This window comes from Palaemon carinicauda, chromosome 36 (genome assembly GCF_036898095.1).
Source record: "Palaemon carinicauda isolate YSFRI2023 chromosome 36, ASM3689809v2, whole genome shotgun sequence".
Lineage (NCBI taxonomy): Eukaryota > Metazoa > Arthropoda > Malacostraca > Decapoda > Palaemonidae > Palaemon > Palaemon carinicauda.
In genome coordinates this window covers 12,598,005-12,606,611 of record NC_090760.1, presented here as the reverse complement: position 1 = coordinate 12,606,611, position 8,607 = coordinate 12,598,005, and the positions used below count along the sequence as shown (strand labels likewise).

Sequence of the window (8,607 nt, the reverse complement as noted above, 5' to 3'; positions counted from 1 at the left end):
CACCAGCTCTAAGAGCACCATCAGGTCTGATACGGAAAAAGTAATATCCATAATTCGACTTGGTGTGTCTGCTTGGCCGTTCGTATGGATTGTCGCAATACGAGAGAGAGAGAGAGAGAGAGAGAGAGAGAGAGAGAGAGAGAGAGAGAGAGAGAGAGAGAAAGCTAAGCAACCTGCTATGTATCTATGTATGTATGTGTGCCCCTTCCTGCGTTCAAAATGTGTCAGCCGATGTTCAATTAGAGCGATATTGTGTCGGTCACGTTCACCATTACCATCACGAGGGCTTTCGATCCACGACAAGATGCGACGAACGACCAGAGGGTCTGATGAGAGAGAGAGAGAGAGAGAGAGAGAGAGAGAGAGAGAGAGAGAGAGAGAGAGAGAGAGAGAGAGAGAGAGAGAGAAGGGGAGGGAGGAAAAAGGCGTTGCTCTGCCAACCCCGCGTTTAAGCCTTATTGCTTTTGAACCTTATTGCTTCTGGATCTTATTGCTTCTGGATCTTATTGAAAGCGAAGGCATTAAATGCACTTTGTTGCGTGGGCCTTTGCGTAAGGAAATGGAACGTTGGATTTCCAGGGTGGCATCGTCAATTTCGAGTTTTGCGTTTCAATTTATCTTTTTATTTCAAGATTATATATCTAGGGATGTTTCTTAATCACAACTAATATTGTAATAATCAGGTGTTGGAATAATAGTGATGTCCTCATTAATTATGTTTTGAATTTCACAAGGAAATGAAGATTTTAGATAATTTTCTTACATCACATCAATCACTTACTAAGTGTCCGGATCACATCTGTTATTGCATATCATCGTCAGATATTGATCATCTCTCATCTTTCTTCCTTATTTTTTTTTTATTTAGTTTTTGTTTATTCCCTGTATCGCTCTCTTTCTCTCTCTCTTCTCTTACACAGTCTGTTCGTTTCTTCTTCCCTCCCCCTCCTATTTTTTCTCTCTCCACCCTCTACCCTTCCCTCGACCATGCGCCCTCCACCCTTTTGCATTCCTCCCTTTAGTCAGAGGGGATCTACCCCCTCCAATCCCCCCTCCCATGTTGTCCATATTACTACTATATAGAGTTTTTACTGCTGATATTTCATTTACTTTCAACGACAGGTTTAGGCCGTTTTGCATAGGGTTGATGGCATTCATCTCAAGCGTTCTTTTTTTTATCTTTTTTTTTTTTTTTTTTGTGCTTTTGGTTACGCTCATCCGGCGATATTTTTTCCAGATTTGGGAAGCCATGCAGCGCGTGGATAAAGCCTCGTAAATCACGCAGAGGATAATTATGTAATTACCTCCTTCAAAATGCTGCGTGAAGAAAAAATCGATAACGGGTTTGGGAGAATAAAATGAAGCACCGATCATGCAGGATGCCCATATGGGAGGGGAATCCTTTTTATTTTTCCCCATTTTTTTTTTTTTGGAAGGGGGGACGTCTGGTATTTATGTTCTCTCATCTCGCAAGCAAATCGATAAAACGCTTGTATGGGAGGGCAAGCAATTTCCTTATTATGAGCAAATTATTCCCAGGTGTGGCCCATTCCCAGGCATAGCCCTGACTGCATCGATGCTAAAGGGTGCTGTAGCTGTAAACATGTGAAAAAGGAATTTGCAGTTGCGATGAACATTGGATTGCAGGAAAAATATAAAACTAAGGGATTAAAAACTGGAAGCTCCTCTCTCTCTCTCTCTCTCTCTCTCTCTCTCTCTCTCTCTCTCTCTCTCTCTCTCTCTCTCTCTCTCTCTCTGTGTTGCTCCTCTTCCTTCCTTTCTCTCTATTTCTCTCTCTCCACCCCTCTGGTTTTCTCTCTTTCTCAATCCCAAACCCTCCTTTTTGGGGTGTACACCGTTCACCCCTTCTCTGACGCTGCCAGACCTGTAAAGCGACGTGTGCGAATACACTCTGTGTCAGGCCTGGTAGTTTTTGGATGTTGTGGGCCATCCCCTTTTGTTGAGTTCTGAAGGTGATAATGAGGCCAGTGGCCTAATGAGAGAGTGGGCAGGATTGGGGCATCGAGGGCAAGGCCTCTGCTTTTAGAGGTGTTCCTGCTGCTGATGATGATGTTGATGGATGTGTGTGTGTGTGTGTGTGAGATAGAGTGAGAGAGTGAGAGTGAGTGTGAGAGTGGAGCTCAGGACAAGAAGAGGGTGGTTAAAGGCAGCTGGACATCCACCCATCGCCCGTCCCCACACTCTCACTGAATGATCGCCAGCAATAAAAACCCGTTCTACCCTACCTCCCTCCCTCCCCCTCGCTCTTCAACCCTTTCTGCTTGCATGATGAAGGCAGGCAGCCCTTTAACACGCAGTCATGTTGTGCTTGTGGTCCTAACCAAGCGTTTTGGGAGGAATTCGCGCAAAATTCTTACCTGAAGAAGCTCCTCGACATGGTGGAGACGTTTTGGCGGGATCTTAACGATCAGGCAATGGCGGAGGATTACTTAAGCGCCAAGATGAGACCGTTTTTCCCTAACCCACCACTGGCTTGTGCTTTATTATTATACTGAGTCCAGAAGGAAAAGTTTCTGGGCTAAAGCCCTCCATCACCAGCAATACCTGAGGTTTGTATGTTGCGAGCCTTCTCCTAATGCTGTTGCTGGTGGTGGTGGTGGTGCTGCTGGAGAGGCCAAGGCTCATTACAGTTTCATCAAGGCCAGGCCATTAATATCACACCTCAGGTGGAAGAGGCCCGCTGACGGAGGTAATGGGTCTCTCTCTCCGTGCCACTTCAGCTACTTCAGCTTTAATTTGTCATGCATTGTGATGACGTCATCAACTCATCCATTGCTTTTGTGCCTAAATTGATAACAATGCAATTAAGTTTTGACAAGGGTCACCTGCAATTAAGCCATTCGATAAGTGGACTTCCAGCCTACTCCTGGGGCTTTGCAATATAGTGTCTACATTTCCCTCTTCGATGCCGTGGTGTTATAACAGCTTGTTAATACTTCTCGAAATTGTGATTTTTACGGAATTTGTAAATACCCCAGTGTGGATGCGTTTGTAATTCACTTTCATTAAAGAAATTAAATAATAATAAAAGCATTATGTAATGCCCATCACATTTATTAACAATATTATATGATAACTACAATTTAAGATTTATGTAACGACGGTAAAGTGTCTGGTTCGCATTTGTGTTTATTCGTACATTAGGCTTGATATGTAATCTTTTTGAATATTTTTGTTATTTATTTACTTTTGTAACATTTTCGTTTTATATCCTGACAGATCAGTGCTTGCATCCAACCATATAAGAAAATATATTCTTTATATTCACATACATAACAGTATAGCCTATATATATATATATATATATATATATATATATATATATATATATATATATATATATATATATATATATCTATATATATGTGTGTGTGTGTATATGTTATCATATATATTATACTGTATATATATTATATATAAATACATATACTTATATTATATGTATATATATATAATATATATATAAATATATATATATATATATATATATATATATATATATATATATATATATATATATACTGTATATATGTGTATACAGCATATATATATGTATATATATAAATATATATTATATATGTACACATAATATATATATATATATATATATATATATATATATATATATATATATATATATATATATATATTATATATATATACTATATATATATATATATATATATATATATATATATATATACATATATATATATATACATATATATGTACACATAATATATATATATATATATATACTGTATATATACTGTATTTATATATATATATATATATATACACACATACATATATATGTACACACACACATATATATATATATATATATATATATATATATATATATATATATATATATATATATTAGGTAAATGTAAATTACAACTCTTAGAAATCAGGAAAATCCGTTTATATTCATATATTTAGTTTAGCGCTGTAAGCCTCATTTAGATATATTTTTTTCCATTCATTTCTGTCAGTCATTTGTTCGACCATTTTCATGCTTTGTTTTTTTTATCACAAACATATAAATTATTTAGAGACATACTAGAAAATAACTATTTTTACCATGTATATCCCCTTAAATTTGTTTTTAATTTTTCAATGAATTGATAAATCTGTTTTTTTGCTGAAATGGTTATTGCAAAAGTATTACATTTTTAGATATACGTGAAATGCTCAAAGAACAATTTTTTAAAAAGTATTTTCTCATGTTGTAATTCCCCTAGAATACTTAATTACGATTGAAGTCTCTCATGGATTATTTCGTCTACATAAAACTTGAAATTATAAAATTTTCTTATATTCATATTGATGTGGTGATATAATAGCTTGTATGATTTGATTTAATAGCAAACTATCAATATTTTACCTTGTATATTTTTATACAAAATCTTTGATTACCCATATTATGAAGTTCAGTATTTTAATATTTTTTATTATTTTAAACGCTCATATTAGAATATGCAAACCTAATTATTCACACACGTTTGATTGATTGTATACAAGATAAATGTCTATTTTTATGTGTTTATAAGCATGCAATGTGCATGTTCTTATTTTTGGTTTGTTAGTTAATGCAGAGACTAGAGAAAAAAAAGTTTTATGAAGAGCTAATATTTTTTTTCTTAATTGTGAGTATGTTTATCAAAATATTCAGAATTTATTTTTTATATAGAAATATAAACGTATCTATTAAAAATTCCCATAAAAAGATAACAGGCCATTTTAATTTTCACATGGAAAGATAACTTCGAGCTTTCTCAATCCCGCGAGAAAACTTAAATCATCTATCTTTTTTCGTCCGACTGGAAAGCGAGTTTGAGATGGCCGGGAATTTCCACAGATAACTTTTCTCATTTATCGAGATGAAGTTCTGAGGGAAAAATTCTCCAGCTGAAACTTTCCCACTTTAATCCCCTTTTGTGAAGAAGTCATGCTGAAAAGTGTTCTGGGGCTTCTTGTGTCACTCCCATATCGGGTTGAAATTTACTTTTGGATTATTTTGTAATCGTGTGTTTATTAAAAGATCTCCGTTTTACGGGAGAAGGCAGGGCAAGGATACCCGAGATTGCAAGCAAGCAGGCAAAAATATGACATAGCAACATACCAGCACCCTGTACAAACAGAGGCAAACAAGCAAAAGGACGAGACAGAATCGGCTGCATCCAGTGAAACGACAGCACATTCTTAGCACCATTTTAGCCCAGCAAATAAAGCACTACTCACTAAAACAGAGCTAGACAAATATCACTTGGCCCCCAACAAGTGAGGGAACCCCAGCTGCTGATCACGGTGTTTGGCCAGAAACATTTTCTGCCCTTACAGTTCCACTCTACCGCTGGGAACTCTCTCTGGGATTTGCATTGGGGGTTGAGGGGGGGTGGATTGGAATGAGGAGCAGGAGGAGGAATGGGGTTGGCGTTTGGGGTATGCAAAAGCAAGAATGAAAAGGTGGGGGTTCATTAGTGAAGATGCTTGGGTTTTGGAAAGGGTGTGATCAATAATTTGGGTATGAGAAGGGAACCGGATTAGTTTTTTAGTTTTTTGAAAATCGTTTTTTTTTCTAACATTTTGATTTTAATTTTTTAATAAATGAAAGTTTATACATTTTATGCAAATAAAAATGTATTGATATTATTGATATGTAAATTATTTTGTTTACAAGCATATGAATACATTTTATGCACATGTATATATACACATATATACATACATACATACACACATATAATTTCTACTAGCATATATATATATATATATATATATATAAATATACTTGTAAATGCCAATACGAGCTTTAGAGATTCATGTCATAAGCAATTGGAGAGTAAGCAATTTGGATAATTTTTTCATATAATTCAGGTTGACTGTTTATTAATCTCTCTCTCTCTCTCTCTCTCTCTCTCTCTCTCTCTCTCTCTCTCTCTCTCTCTCTCTCTCAGTGCGAAGGCATATTTTTGTCTTGCTATCTTAAACTAATACATTATCATATTGTGTTTATATATGTGTATATGTATGTATATATATATATATATATATATATATATATATATATATTTATATATATATGTATATGTATATGTATGTATATATATATATATATATATATATATATATATATATATATATATATATATATATGTGTGTGTGTGTGTGTGTGTATGTGTGTGTTTCCATATGATCAACAATGATCAAATTCCAAGTAATGTTCCAAATGTTACAGCTCAGATCTTCATTATGTTCTTCGTTAAATAAAAATTCTCTTAATGAATGCTACCAAGCTGGTTGGAAAGAATGCTTTTATTCACACATGTTTTATTTAATCATTTTATGACAGAACAAGAATAATTTACTTGATGATTTTATTTTTTATATCATGTTTATGAATATTTCATTCAAACTTTTGGTTTCCGTGTGATATAGAATCTTACAGTGGCATAGTTGCTGGATTTATTTTTTAGTTGGTGAAATCAAATTTGCGCGTATACGTAATTTATTACATATGTATATATAAATATATTTATATACATATATATATATATATATATATTTTATATATATATATATATATATAATATATATATATATATATATATATATATATATATATATATATATATATATGTTGTAAATATGTACAGTACATATATGTATGTTTATATAAATATAAATGTGTATATATATGTTTATATATATATATATATATATATATATATATATATATATATATATGTATGTATATAATATACAGTATGTGTGTATTTCTATACAGTATATATATATATATATATATATATATATATATATATATATAGTATATATACTCTTAAAAACTTCCGTCGTGAACGTTATTTATCTTGAGGTGTGGGAAACCCGTAAACATACGTAAAGAGGTGGAAGTGGATAAATGAGAAGGCGATTGGACAGGTAGGATAGGGGATCGTTCCAGGTAAGTAACGAGACCAGGGGGGTTGTCTTGTGGATGGGGGGTGGGGGTATTGGTTTGCTGTGGATGGTGGGTGGCCTATGGGTGGGCCAGTGGTAGGACCACTTGGTGATGCTCATTATGGTGGGCAGAAGACCAGGAAAAACAGCCTAAAGGGGCCCTTGCCATCCAGGTTGTGGGTGGATGGGAGGCAAAAGGTAGGTGGGGGGTTGTGGAACGGGGTTAAATGTAAACAAATGAAGCCTATCCAACGTTTGGTCTGCCTATTATGGCAGCTTTAACTTAGCTGAAGGAGAGAAGGAAAAAGTTTCTTTTTTTTTGTTACTTGGCAATGCGGTGTGTCGTTTATTTTGCTCGTGTACGAGCTCATGAGTTTTGCTTAAACAGAATGCTTTCCGACTTGATAGTTCCCGAAGAGTTTTACGAATTGCATTTGTAGAGGAAGGAAGTAGACATGTTTTTCTTCAGTGTTAGTGATGATAAGTTTTTTCATTATGCAGGTGTTTCCATTCTATTCTTATTAATTAAAATTGTTCCACTACTGTAATATTGAGATATATCGTTTTTGAAAGGATTATAGATCTGCCGGTGATCGATTGAATTTTCTTTATTTTTGCTTTAGCTTATAGGGGTATGTAATAGTTGTTACTGAGTATATTATTTTTATTATTATTATTGTTGTTGTTGTTGTTGTTGTTGTTGTTATTATTATTGTTATTGTTTTTGTTATTGTTATTATTATTATTATTATTGTTTATATTTTTAGTGATTATGATTATTATTTGTTATTGATATTATGGGAATTATTTATCAGATAATAGTAATTTATCGTAAAATTATCGTTTTTGTTACTTCGTTATTGTGGTTGAAAATTATTTTTTGATTAAATATAACAAAAATTATATCCAGCTGCGGAAACATATTTTTGTCTTAAATTAATCTTGTATAGGTTGTCTGTAAAGATATTATATATAAAAGTATATTTATTTAGTATGAATGATATGTTTTGCTTTCCAAAACAAAAGACCAGAAATTTCTCTTTTATAAAATATAACTAAGAACTTAATTTTATTATAGCGCTCGTCACGAGAAAATTATGATATATTTTATAAAATATAACTAAGAATTTGGTTTTATAATAGCACTCACGCCACGAGAAAATTATATATTTTATAAATCATAACTAAGAATTTGGTTTTATAATAGCACTCAGCCCAGGAGAAAATTATAATATATTTTATAAAATATAACTAGGAATTGGGTTTTCTAATAGCACTCACGTCACGAGAAAATTATGATATATTTTAATAACTAAAAAATGGAAACTGGAAGTAGCTTTGTTATATCTGCCAAGAATTCATTTAAAATTCATATCTAAAATTGATTTTTTTAAATGTAAATCTGATGTTGATTTTACAACGACTAGTCTGTCTTAAATATTGTTTCGTAAAATTAGGTTACCAGTGCTTTGAAAATTTTCTTAAATTGTTATTTTTTATTAAAATGATGTTTTTTATTATTATTATTATTATTATTATTATTATTATTATTATTATTATTATTATTATTGTTGTTGTTGTTGTATTTGGTTCAATTCCCGATATAGAAACTATGTGGGC

At 32.8% G+C, this 8,607-nt stretch overlaps 1 long non-coding RNA gene across 2 annotated transcripts in view; it reads left to right on the top strand.

Moving 5' to 3' along the window:
- Positions 1-2,328: 2,328 nt before the first annotated feature.
- Positions 2,329-8,607, top strand: part of LOC137628369 (uncharacterized) — a 626,091-nt gene continuing 619,812 nt past the window's right edge. For both annotated transcript variants that reach the window (XR_011041352.1, XR_011041353.1), the window contains exon 1: positions 2,329-2,570. This is a non-coding gene — a long non-coding RNA (uncharacterized lncRNA). The remainder of the gene's footprint in view (positions 2,571-8,607) is intronic.